Source organism: Periplaneta americana, chromosome 11, assembly GCF_040183065.1.
Source record: "Periplaneta americana isolate PAMFEO1 chromosome 11, P.americana_PAMFEO1_priV1, whole genome shotgun sequence".
NCBI lineage: Eukaryota > Metazoa > Arthropoda > Insecta > Blattodea > Blattidae > Periplaneta > Periplaneta americana.
The window spans coordinates 176,393,715-176,408,223 of record NC_091127.1 but is presented as its reverse complement, the minus strand read 5'-3'; the positions used below and the strand labels follow the sequence as shown (position 1 = coordinate 176,408,223).

At 33.9% G+C, this 14,509-nt stretch overlaps 1 protein-coding gene across 1 annotated transcript in view; it reads left to right on the top strand.

The window, feature by feature from the left end:
• The first annotated feature begins 263 nt into the window (after positions 1-263).
• Positions 264-14,509, top strand: part of Tmlh (Trimethyllysine hydroxylase) — a 67,319-nt gene continuing 53,073 nt past the window's right edge. Inside the window, exon 1 of the mRNA XM_069840539.1 lies at positions 264-403. The gene's annotated coding sequence lies outside the window, so the exon portion shown is untranslated. The remainder of the gene's footprint in view (positions 404-14,509) is intronic.

Sequence of the window (14,509 nt, the reverse complement as noted above, 5' to 3'; positions counted from 1 at the left end):
CCATCGTGAATGATGGTATGACTTCTTGATTTTACTTAACGTTAAGTTAACGCTTAAGTTATGTTTAATTTTCATTGTGAATGAACCTTTAATTCATATTACAACTCCGCAATAACTTTTTTCAGAGAAAGTGTCGCAGGATATTTTAGTTTTATTTGACCTCTACATTAAATTTATTCTGAATCACACTGTACTGCAAGACCCAGCATGTTCTTCAACGCGGTCAACAGCATCTCTTGTGTAACTATGACCGTTACATTTCACACAAAATACACTTTGGACCTCTGACCAGCACTCTGCAGCTTAAAGCGCATGCGTCCTATGTGAACTTGCACGGTGTTTTTGCGTGAGTATGTGCAGATTGTTTTGATCATTTTAGCAGTGCTGTGAAGGGCACTAAAAGGTAAGTACATTGCATTCTTAATATACAAATAATTAATTCATCTTTTAATTTTCAAGATGTCCGCTAATTCAGATCACGCTCTGATCAACTAAATAAATAACATTGCTTACCTCATCTATGTTAGTGTTACGCAATGTGGACCTTCATGAATGACTTAATAACGCTACATTGCTGAAAAACATCCCATTCGTAAAATATAGCTAGTATTGCCAAACATAAAATGATTTATATTATGTAAAATCGCAAAATTATGAATACATAAGTGCCTTTCTGAGAAGGGCTCTTCCAGTGTGATTCTATGGCGACCAAATTCCGTCATGCAGTTCGATGTGATAGTCCTAAAAACGTCCGTCATATTTCTTGTCCTTATTGTTAATTTAATTCTATTTATTACTTCAAGATCTGTTTTACGACATTTTTAGAATCAGTTTCTAGTTTGTGACCTCATGATTAGTGTTGGGAAAACCTTAAAATATGCTTGCAAATATATAGCTACTATAAATTTAAAAAATTCACTTATTAAATGCAATAAAAATTAAAGATGTGGCACGCTAACGGTAGTAGAACTCAAAACACTTGCAGCATACGAGAAACAACAGTGTGGAGTTGAGATTTATAGTCGTGTCGCTGTTATTTCCGGCGGGACTCCTCCTCTTTACTTACGTCTTAGGAAGTTAAAGCTCTATAAAGTCCACGTAGGTAATATCGTTCGCCATTTTTGTTCTTTCGTTGCCGAGCTACCAGATGAGGAATCTATTTGCTACACCGTTAAACATTATCATGTCGTAGCTCCTACGACAATAAATCAAACGCACTGTAATTGAGCAAATAAATGAGCGGCAAATAACGTCTTCGTGTGCTTTCTGCTAAAGCCAACGAAAGAGCCAAAATGGCGGGCGATTATATTAAGTATTTATCAAGCTTTAGGAAATGCATCACGTCATCATTAGCGAATCATAAGACGCACACGTTTAAATGTAGCCGACCTGCAACGTGATTGGCTGCCGGAAATTAGTTCTAGAAGCAAACGTAAAAGCAGGGAATAAAAGACTGTGTTTCAATATGCAAATCATATGTATAATATTTTATTAGGACTATTACACTCTTACTACGTCATACTACTTTAGACCAATAAAACGGTACGAAAGGACGTATTTCAACCAATCATGGCTGCTTATCGCACAATTTTATCGCGTCCCTAGCATTTGTTTAATTTTATCGCGTCCCTAGCATTTGTTTAATTTTATCGCGTCCCTAGCATTTGTTTCTTTTTTTGCCAACATTTGAAACTGCGCTGGTCTGGACGTCAAAAATATATATAAAATTACAAACCACTCCAGTCGATGCACAGCAGTTTCAAATATGACTCGCATTGGCATTCAAGAACAAGAATTAATAAAAATCACTTATCATACCTATGCATCTTCTGAAATCCGATTTACAAATAAATGAAGAGCACCATTCGGAAATCCTGAATAAGTTGAATACACCATGTAGGCCTAAATCAACGAGTTCCACTTCTATTACGCACACGTCCAATATAACATCAATTGAACCACCAACCACATTCAAATTTGAAAATTGTACATTCAATAATTATCCCTTTTAAAATTATTCATTCGGAAATCCTGAATAAGTTGAATACACCATGTAGGCCTAAATCAACGAGTTCCACTTCTATTACGCACACGTCCAATATAACATCAATTGAACCACCAACCACATTCAAATTTTAAAATTGTACATTCAATAATTATTCCTTTTAAAATTATTCATGTTTATTTTTTATGTCATCGTCGTTAATTAAAACTTTTCTAGCACTTGTGTATATTAGTTAGGTTATGTTATAGCTTCTGCTCTGAGAGAATGAAAAGAACTTCTGCTATATGATATTATGGATAGTCACGTATCAGAGATTGTTTAATATTAAGATTTATTGAATAGTAATCATTACAGTGTCTGTATAAAGACACTACTGCCATCTAGCATGCATCTAGCGTAACATTTGTAATGTTGAGATGGTACAATAATACATTTGAAGACAGTTGTATTTTCGTAAGTCAATTAATATTTTATTGTATTGGAGTACTTCGTTACTTCTAATCTTTATATACTTTCTTCTAATCGTCTAATAGTCAATTAAATCCCACTCGAGTTTTGATTTTCTCTAGATAAATCAAAACGTCTAGTGAGATTACTGTTGATAAATGGTCGCTGTATCAATATTTTGATATTCATTTTGTGGTTCCTATAAGATACAATTTCTAATTTTTATTCACGTATAATTGTACAGTAATTACATTAACCAGTCCCGTTTAATAACGTCCCTCCATATTTTTAACAATGGCTTAAGGCTGAAAGAAATATTTGGTAACTTCTTCCGGTAGTTACTCACCCTGGACGGCGCTCTAAAAATCCATCTTTACATGATACGACATTGTCCACCTTTGGGAATGAAATGGCAGCCGTTTACAGGTCGTGAGGTACATAAGTCATTATACAGAGTCAATCGTAAGTAATGTCATTAATTTCAGGGGGAGGGGGTTATTCTTTGAGATATTTCAAACAAAAAAAGTTTAATATGGCTTTGCTCGTTTTTGCTTCCTTTCCGAGATAAAAATTGTTTTATATGAAACATTCCATAGCGTGTTTTGGGATAGCCATTGATTTAATTTACAATATGCCCAGGCAGTTTAAGAGAGCAGAGTATTGTGATAATAAATGATAGAAAGAATTTTAGTTTTATATTTAAATGTGTAGAAATTTGATCCGAACAAATGTTACATTGTAAAATTCCTTTGCACAACGAAAAGTTATTTACTTGTGGTTTATCTTGTATAGGCTATCATATTCAGACAGGCTACAGCACTTTAGAGGATACCAACAGTTATACCACACTATAAGGTTCTACGCGATTTAATATCACTAACAATCGCGTGTCAATCCTATAAATGAAACATGAAACATATAAATACAACGTTTTATTGAGTTATGTGGCTTCAATAGAAATACGCAGACAATTCTCATCTCTGCTCATGACAGTTCAATAAATCACGAAAAAATCTAATTAAATAATAAATATATTTTGTGCGAGATCGTGCGTATTTGCTTGTTTTCCGCACAGAACCAATACGCGGTAAGTGTCAAATACCACATTCAGTATTCCCAGCGTAACACACACAACGATTTCCCTCTTCTTACCGCTTAAGCGCGACATTCATTTTACTGCTTTAGGCTTTTAACATATTATTTTTAGAGACGTTTAACATAGTAATAATTATAAATTGGAAACTTACCACTGCAATTTCACCTAAATTGTAATGTTAATTATTGTTTTTAAATATTTGCAAAAATTAAGTAAAGTCTACTACTCCACGAAACTTATTGCATTCCTGATACAAGTAACATTAAGGAAGCCGTGAAAAAATCAACAAGATTCCAGATGCCGATGTTATTACTGCAGTATGTTATATAAATAATATTGTTAAAATATTAAAATGAAAAATAATCCTTACATAACCTTACCGTTTGTTTTAAATTCGCATTTATAGACTGGGGGAAAAAAAAGAGAGACGTACATCACGGCCCGCTGGAGTATAGTAAACACAGAAAACATTTTATAGCAACAATGTTGAAGAAAGATATTATGGTTTTCCGAAGTTGCCGTCATTAAACAGAAACCAATATGGAGATTTCATTGCAACTAATTAGAAATTTGTCTTTCAGGTATGTAATAAACGACCTTCGCACAAAATAATGTACGATACACGAGCGGTATGTTTGTTTTCATGTTCTCGGAAATTAAAAAAGCTCAACTACGTTTCGCTTTTTCAATCTTTTCCTCGAACATGAAAACGTCAACATACCGCTCTTGTAACGTATATTACTATTCATAGGTCAATGTAGAGTATCCAACGCCCACTGAACGAATATTTCACTTTTATCACTGCCAATGTTGCGCTATAAACCAATTTTCAGCAATCTATTGTAAAAGAGTGCCTACAGATATTTGGAAAGTTTCAGAGAAAATACACAAATTCAATCTTCTAACACGATTTTTTTTTTGTTTTTAAATAATTAAGTAATTTGCTGGGAGACATCGTTAGATATAGGCAACTCTTACGCTAAACTGGAGTAATTTAAGCTTATTAATCAGATATGATTCTACTTACTGTCTTTTGTATGCTCACCTGTATGTAATTTCTATTTTATACACATTTCATTGTTATTTTCCACCCAAAGATCATTAAGAACGATGAATATTACTTAATATCTCCTATCTTTCTTCAAATAGTGTTTATATGCCATGTTAATTTTCATTTGTTTTCATAAGTTAACAATGATGCACATTGGGAGCAACATATAAGAAATTATTTTCCTACACATAAAAAACGCTATATTCACGTTGTTTTGAAATAATTAATCGAAGATGGTTTGCTTATTGTTTATTACACGCACGTTTGTCTGTAATTTCTATTCCATACGTTTTTTTTCTATCCCACGATCACTAAGAATAGTGAATATTATTCATGCTTGTTTCCTGTATTTCTTAAAATAATGTTATGTGTCATGATGCGCCAAAAAATAATAATTTCGTACTCACTCCACATCCTATATATTCAAATTTGTTTTTCAGTGATTTATTAAAGAATGTACCGGTATTTAAAAGACTAATTTAGAAACATGTTACATAAATCATCCTTGTGCCAAAAGAGAATGCTCCCTGGACCAAATTGTGCCAAAAGAGAATGCTCCCTGGACCAAATTGTCGTATTTTGCAGTGGTCGTTAGTACTAATGTACCGGTGTTTAAAAGAATAATAATTTAGAAGCATGTTACATAAATCATCCTTGTGCCAAAAGAGAATGCTCCCTGGACCAAATTGTGCCAAAAGAGAATGCTCCCTGGACCAAATTGTCGTATTTTGCAGTGGTCGTTAGTACTAATGTACCGGTATTTAAAAGAATAATAATTTAGAAGCATGTTACATAAATCATCCTTGTGCCAAAAGAGAATGCTCCCTGGACCAAATTGTGCCAAAAGAGAATGCTCCCTGGACCAAATTGTCGTATTTTGCAGTGGTCGTTAGTACTAATGTACCGGTATTTAAAAGAATAATAATTTAGAAGCATGTTACATAAATCATCCTTGTGCCAAAAGAGAATGCTCCCTGGACCAAATTGTGCCAAAAGAGAATGCTCCCTGGACCAAATTGTCGTATTTTGCAGTGGTCGTTAGTACTAATGTACCGGTATTTAAAAGAATAATAATTTAGAAGCATGTTACATAAATCATCCTTGTGCCAAAAGAGAATGCTCCCTGGACCAAATTGTGCCAAAAGAGAATGCTCCCTGGACCAAATTGTCGTATTTTGCAGTGGTCGTTAGTACTAATGTACCGGTATTTAAAAGAATAATAATTTAGAAGCATGTTACATAAATCATCCTTGTGCCAAAAGAGAATGCTCCCTGGACCAAATTGTGCCAAAAGAGAATGCTCCCTGGACCAAATTGTCGTATTTTGCAGTGGTCGTTAGTACTAATGTACCGGTATTTAAAAGAATAATAATTTAGAAGCATGTTACATAAATCATCCTTGTGCCAAAAGAGAATGCTCCCTGGACCAAATTGTGCCAAAAGAGAATGCTCCCTGGACCAAATTGTCGTATTTTGCAGTGGTCGTTAGTACTAATGTACCGGTGTTTAAAAGAATAATAATTTAGAAGCATGTTACATAAATCATCCTTGTGCCAAAAGAGAATGCTCCCTGGACCAAATTGTGCCAAAAGAGAATGCTCCCTGGACCAAATTGTCGTATTTTGCAGTGGTCGTTAGTACTAATGTACCGGTATTTAAAAGAATAATAATTTAGAAGCATGTTACATAAATCATCCTTGTGCCAAAAGAGAATGCTCCCTGGACCAAATTGTGCCAAAAGAGAATGCTCCCTGGACCAAATTGTCGTATTTTGCAGTGGTCGTTAGTACTAATGTACCGGTATTTAAAAGAATAATAATTTAGAAGCATGTTACATAAATCATCCTTGTGCCAAAAGAGAATGCTCCCTGGACCAAATTGTGCCAAAAGAGAATGCTCCCTGGACCAAATTGTCGTATTTTGCAGTGGTCGTTAGTACTAATGTACCGGTATTTAAAAGAATAATAATTTAGAAGCATGTTACATAAATCATCCTTGTGCCAAAAGAGAATGCTCCCTGGACCAAATTGTGCCAAAAGAGAATGCTCCCTGGACCAAATTGTCGTATTTTGCAGTGGTCGTTAGTACTAATGTACCGGTATTTAAAAGAATAATAATTTAGAAGCATGTTACATAAATCATCCTTGTGCCAAAAGAGAATGCTCCCTGGACCAAATTGTGCCAAAAGAGAATGCTCCCTGGACCAAATTGTCGTATTTTTCAGTGGTCGTTAGTACTAATGTACCGGTATTTAAAAGAATAATAATTTAGAAGCATGTTACATAAATCATCCTTGTGCCAAAAGAGAATGCTCCCTGGACCAAATTGTGCCAAAAGAGAATGCTCCCTGGACCAAATTGTCGTATTTTTCAGTGGTCGTCAGTACTCGCTGAAATGGGTAATAATATAATATAATTATGTTGTATGTTGTAACATTCCCACTGCCAGAGTTTTCCAAACAATCAAAAGACACAGTTTGTTAGCAGAAAGCTACAACCCAAAACAATAGCGAAGAGAGCCATCTGAAACAAATGAAACGCTTTGAATTCCGCCTTGTCGCAATCTAGAGACTTAAAATGGTTCGTCTAGAATTGTTGCTATTAAGTGCTGGGAATGAATCAATCTATAATAAAATTGTCCTGCATGAGGTACTTTTGGGAACATGAGGTGCAATGGTCTATACTCTTTTATTGAGGACTATTTAGTCTTTAAATAATAATAAAACTTAACTAGAGGCGACACTGAATAATAATCGTTTTATTGAAACTTGGCGTGTTGTTTAGTCAACTATCCAAACAGAGATCTGAAAGTGATACCAGCGTATAGGTAATTAAGTATGGACACTTCGCGTCGGTACCTTTGATGTAGCCGGACTGATTTCAATGACCTTCAAGCCAGCTAGAGCGTGAGATTCTGCTTTCTCCCTAGAGTTGGCGCTGACATCATACCAGCTAGCAGTCGACACAGCGGAAATATAACACATAATTAATACATCTAGGTACTTTATGTACTCAAATAAAATAAATTGGATCCATAAAATAATAAATCCGTCCCTAACTGTAATGTCTAGACTAGAGTTCCTTTATAATGAGAGTTGAGACATTGACCCCCAACAACAATTAAAATATTTAATGATTTGACAGCGCTGAAAATGGAAAAACAAAACTCTTATTAGAAGTAAAACCATATACCTATATTATATTATATACAAATATTGAACGAATTCGATATTTAATTTTATAATGTAGTATATTATTTTATAATATAATTTATTATATCTGAAATATAAAAAAATTATTATTACAACTAGTTTGCCACTGAGAAATAAGGAAAAGCTGTTAACTTAAATTTATTTGAAGCAAAGCGTTACTGGATTATGCAATAAGGTAGGCGATGTTTGGATCCTGTGTCTCAACTCTATACTGAATTATTATCTTAGCGTGTGCTCGATTACACTAACCTCTAGCGCTTGAAAGTGGAACTAAACGCCGGCACACAGAGAAACAAAACACAAGAAAATTCGCTCAGTGTCCATTCTTTATAATCCCTATTCGCTGGTGATACCAACAAGGCACCACTTATGAGGCAACTAGACCAGGAGATAATGGGGTAGGGTGGCCAGTTAATTTCGCCCTCCATTGCATACATCGCTGACTAGCTACATATTACACTAATCAGACTTCAGATGCATACAAACAATTGTTCTTCCTCTGACACATATCGTCATGTGAAATGTACTGCCTGGTAATAGATGTACGTATCAGCCAGAACCTCAATCAGAGGCAAACCTTGGCATAAGGATTTGGAAGTAATCTGATGCTGTTATTTGAGTGATAATTACCATAATTTTATGTGAATACTTTTGGATGAGGACCAATAGAGCTTGGATATGAGCAAAAGCTGTATAATTGTTTACAAGAAAACAATTCCTATAAGGGGTGTAAACGAGATAAACTACCAAAAAAAGATAGTAATAATAATAATAATAATAATAATAATAATAATAATAATAATAATAATAATTCTTTATTTATACTGGCAGAGTTAAGGCCATAGGGCCTTCTCTTACACTCTACCAGGTCACAAAGTATACAAGCAGTTAAAATTTAACAAAAAGTTAAAGAACAGAATACTAACATATTACAAAAAAATAATAATAACATAAAAAATCGACACTAAACAACATGAAAATAATACCATAATAGAAAAAAAGAAAGTAAAATACATTGGAATATAGTGAAAGCAACTCATTTTGTACAAATGTTAATATGGAAAACGTAAGGAAAAATATAACAAAATGGAATATAATAAAATAATAATAAAAAATAAAAGAAATACGAAAATTAAATAAAATTCACAATAAAAAGGCTATGATAATAAATTCATCGGCTGATAAAGAGAACAAAAAGGGGAAAGGAAGGAAAGAAATATATAGCCTATATTTTTACAAAACTATGGCAGAGAAAAGGGCTTATAACTGAAAGGAATCTGAATTGAAAAAGTGCAATTTTAATTTATTTTTGAAACTAGACAATGTCCGACAGTCTCTGACATGTTGTGGTAGATAGTTCCGGAGATGAACTGCAGAGACGGTGAAAGATGAAGAGTAGAAGGATGTTGTGATGGATACTGATGGTAGAGGATAAATAACTGAAGAAAAGAGTGAAATAATGTTTTTCTGTAGCTGTCCTAGTTTTCCCAGTAAATATATTCTGTGCATCCAACTTATTTGAGAGAATGGACAGTCAGTATTTACTTTGCCCGATACGTGCGCTGAAGCAGTCGTTTGTTTTTACTTAGATCCGCCCCACACAGACTGTTTACTGTGTTCTGTATTGGTATGTGTTGGGCGCAAGGCCATTGGCAGTGACATTCACCTTCAGTCCAAATGTAAACAGACTACTACCGTCTTAAAAACATGGTGTTTTACAAATTAGAAATAAAATTACCGGTATAAGAAATAATTAATAGGGAGCGGATTTTTATGTGCTAAAAAATTTAAATATATTTATTTTTATGTGCTAAAAAGTACGAAAATATTTGCTAAAAATAAAAATAAAATATTTTTTTTTAAGTATGACAATAGTAATATGCGTTACAAGAGCGGTATGTTGACGTTTTCATGTTCGAGGAAAAGATTGAAAAAGCGAAACGTAGTTGAGCTTTTTTAATTTCCGAGAACATGAAAACAAACATACCGCTCGTGTATCGTACATTATTTTGTGCGAAGATCGTTTATTACATACCTGAAAGAGGAATTTCTAATTAGTTGCAATGAAATCTCCAGCTTGGTTTCTGTTCAATGACGGCAACTTTGGAAAACAAATATATCTATCTTCAACATTGTTCCTATAAAATGTTTTCTGTGTTTACTATACTCCAGCAGGCCGAGATATACGTCTGTCTTTTTTTCCCCCATTCTATAAATGCGAACTTAAAACAAACGGCTTCCTTAATGTTACATGCATCACGAAATGCAGTAACTTTAGTGGAGTTTACTTAATTTTTGAAAATATTTAAAAACAATAATTAACAGTGCAATTTAGGTGAAATTGCAGTGGTAAGTTTCCAATTTATAATTATTACTACATTGAACGTCTTTAAAAATAATATGTTAAAACCTAAAGCAGTAAAATGAATATGACGCTTAAGCGGTAAGAATAGGGAAATTGTTATTTGTGTTACGTTGGGAATACTGAATGTGGTATTTGACACTTACCGCGTATTGGTTTTGTGCGGAAAGCAAGCAAATACGCACGATTTCGCACAAAATACCTTACTTAGCTTGAAAAAAAAAATGTTACTAGGTACTCACCAACCACACTTGAGTGCTAGTAGTTGGCCGAGAATTGCAGTGAACAACAAAGGTCATCTCCAAATTCTCCATCACAAATGCATGCCGATTATCTCTGAACAACGACTTATACTGTGAAAACGATCTTTCCACATCACAGGATGTCAGACGTGCATATTTAAAGAGAGGAATGTCACAAACACAAACACCGTCAATTTCACCTACAGGCACACCCTCCAATACTTGAGCAACTTTACACATTTTTTTTATATCCACTGTTTTTCCCAAACACATTTTGGAATTTGTCCCTTAGTAATTGTGCTTCTGTAGCGAGTCTAGTTTAATTTCCACGGCACTCACCTCCCCGTTTCAGACAACAGGCTTTTGGATGTTTCCGGTTTTTTTATGGTGTCACACAAAAAAGCTTAAATTTGCTAATAGGAAAGCCCAATCGTTTTTTAAACAACCATCTTTCAGTATATCTTGAAGGATATCGGTTGACGAAGCCCGATAACAGGGAATCACAACAAGATATATTGCCTTACTTGATAGACATGAGTGAGAGGAGAAAGATTTGTTTAAATTAAATAACGTTCATACCTGAGCTCTTATCTGTTATGTTTCACAAACAAAGCGTGGAATGAAATCATCTTCAGCAACAATAAACATTCCTAATTATGTGTTGCAAGATCTCTCCTTCTTGTCCATGTTAATTTATTCTCTAATAATAACATTAATATGCTGCCTAGCAGTTCTCAGAACTTGAGGCGATACTACTATATTACAAAAATGGATCACGGATACACCACACAGCGCTTAGAAACATGAAGCAACCAAGAATTCTTAAAAAAAGATAACGTACTTCTGAGTGATTTAATTGATTTAGTTTTAAAATATTTGAAAGTTCTTGTAAAAATTTATTTAAGTAAAAAAAACTCAAAGATTTATGTGTTTATAATAGATTTCCTGAAAATATGTATTTACATAATTTTTTTGTCAAATTATGTTTTTATGTGAAATAAAGTTCGGGTTTTAAACTTGAAACTTCATGTTCGAAATTTTTAACTTTGTTAATTGTGTTTTATCACACGCAAAAAGAATATTTAATTACATAGGAATCCGCCCCTTAATAATTAAATTTCACTGGCATTTTATTCAGTAGACCGATATGTACTGCCTTTATAATTTTTGCGGTTTATATCGTTTACACCCTGCGTAACAGACACTTGGAAAGTAATTGATGTAGTATAACATAACAAACATCATTATTATTAATGTGATTTTTTCTACTGTCAATTTCGCTAAAATAATGTGGGGTTCATTAAAAAATCAACTTTGCTTTGCAAATAATTACTCCCTGGCATTACATCCTCTGATTCTATGAACCTCTCTCCGGGTTTCATTTCGATGAAAGCAGTACTTTCATTGCTGTAGGCTGTAAAAATGTTAAGTTAAGTGATTCACTCTGCATGTAGCCCTAAACTGGATTTTCATGGATGTCTTTTTATTTCCAATAATCTTGGGTTTGCAGTATTAAATGTACTTGTACCAAATACCTTACTATAATAATACCGGACAGCTAGCAATTTTACGTGCGAACGACGCTGGTGCTGCTACCTAGGCGGCCGGTGTGGTGATACTCGTGAAACATGCTGTAATCAACTGCAATGTATATTGTTGCTGGGTTAGTTAATAGTTTTATTAATTAGTGCTCTGTTAAAATGTCAGGGTGTATATGTGCTGTTTATAATTGCAACAAAATTACGGCATTACAAATTGCTCCAAATCGTATTTTCGATTTCCGAGGGATCATAAAACGTGAGTCAACAACATACTTTAGTAGGCCTAATTCCTTCGTCTTTGTGTTGATAGAAAAATACAAATTGGCTTTTTATCTAGACCTAATAAATGAATAAAAGTTAAAATGTATCGGAAATTTTAAGGTTTTATCAAATTAAGTTTTATTGTTGTCCACATGCCTTTGCTAATTATTAAAAGCATCAGATTACTATCAATTTTATCTTTGCAGTTGTCAGCAATGCGTATATAAAGCATTATTGTAAATTCATTCCTAATAATATCAGAATTTATTTTGTCTCACTAAACCAAAGAAAAAAATGTAACAATTAATTATGGAAAGTAATATGAAGTATGCAATATTCCTCATAATATGCAGCTTTGATATAAGATAATTTTACTTTAAATATTAATCAACATTTCTTAAGTGTTTCACATAATATTATTATTCCACATTAGTAACTCACGTTTTAAACAACCCGCTAAGTTAATATTTGTATATCTGGACGTAATTCCATCCGGTCCGCTAGATGTCAGGTCCGCGATATTTCGCACTCACGCCAATGCTGCTAGTATACAGCTGTCCGGTATTATTATAGTAAGGTATTTGCTTGTACTATGTAGACCATAATAATTTCTCGATACATAAAAGTTACTAAATTTGCTTAAAAATTGTTTTCCAAATTAAACCACCCATACAGACGCATGTGACATTCTGGATGTCCCCACAAATAATTAATAGCTAGTAGCTAACCACACTTTTCGTTCCAATGCTACTTTTTTAATATTAGGTACTTCCAGTGTTAGAAGGAACTGAATATATTGCATCTTAAGTTACTTTCCGATCTTGTAGCATTACGTAGGCTATGCTTAGAACTCTTGTGCCAAATTTACAATCATGCAATGTAATGTACGGGAACAAACTCAACACATACAGGAACTATGGTCAGTCACATTCACATGGAATGTTTCACAAGTCAACGCCCAAGTTTTCCGCATCATCGCACACATTCATTAAGTTTCATACATAACAGAAGTTATGTTCTGTAATTGATAATAATAATAATAATAATAATAATAATAATAATAATAATAATAATAATAATAATAATACTTACTTACTGGCTTTTAAGGAACCCGAAGGTTCATTGCCGCCCTCACATAAGCCCGCCATTGGTCCCTATCCTGAGCAAGATTAATCCAGTCTCTACCATCATATCCCACCTCCCTCAAATCCATTTTAATATTATCTTCCTATCTACGTCTCGGCCTCCCTAAAGGTCTTTTTCCCTCCGGCCGCCCAACTAACACTCTATATGGATTTCTGGATTCGCCCATGCCCATCTCAAACTTCTGGATTTAATGTTCCTAATTATGTCAGGTGAAGAATACAATGCGTGTAGTTCTGTGTTGTGTAACTTTCTCCATTCTCCTGTAACTTCATCCTCTTAGCCCCAAATATTTTCCTAAACACCTTATTCTCAAACACCCTTAACCTATGTTCCTCTCTCAAAGTGAGAGTCCAAGTTTCACAACCATAAAGAACAACCGGTAATATAACTGTTTTATAAATTCTAACTTTCAGATTTTTTGACAGCAGACTGGATGATAAAAGCTTCTCAACCGAATAATAACAGGCATTTCCCATATTTATTCTGCGTTCAATTTCCTCCCGAGTATCATTTATATTCGTTACTGTTGCTCCAAGATATTTGAACTTCTCCACCTTTTCAAAAGATAAATTTCCAAATTTTTATATTTCCATTTCGTACAATGTTCTGGTCACGAGACATAATCATATACTTTGTCTTTTCGAGATTTACTTCCAAACCTATTTCTTTACTTGCTTCCAGTAAAATTCACGTGTTTTCCCTAATCGTTGGTGGATTTTTCTCCTAACATATTCACGTCATCCGCATAGACAAGCAGCTGATGTAACCCGTTCAATTCCAAACCCTCTCTGTTATCCTGGACTTTCCTAATGGCATACTCTACAGCAAAGTTAAAAAGTAAAGGTGATAGTGCATCTCCTTGCTTTAGCCCGCAGTGAACTGGAAACGCATCTGATAGAAATTGACCTTTACGAACTCTGCTGTACGTTTCACTAAGACACATTTTAAGTAATCGAACTAGTTTCTTGGGAATACCAAATTATATAAGAATATCATATAAAACTTCTCTCTTAACCGAGTCATATGCCTTTTTGAAATATGAATAACTGATGCACTGTACCCTTATACTCCCATTTTCTCTCCATTATCTGTCGAATACAAAATATCTGGTCAATAATAATAATAATAATAATAATAATAATAATAA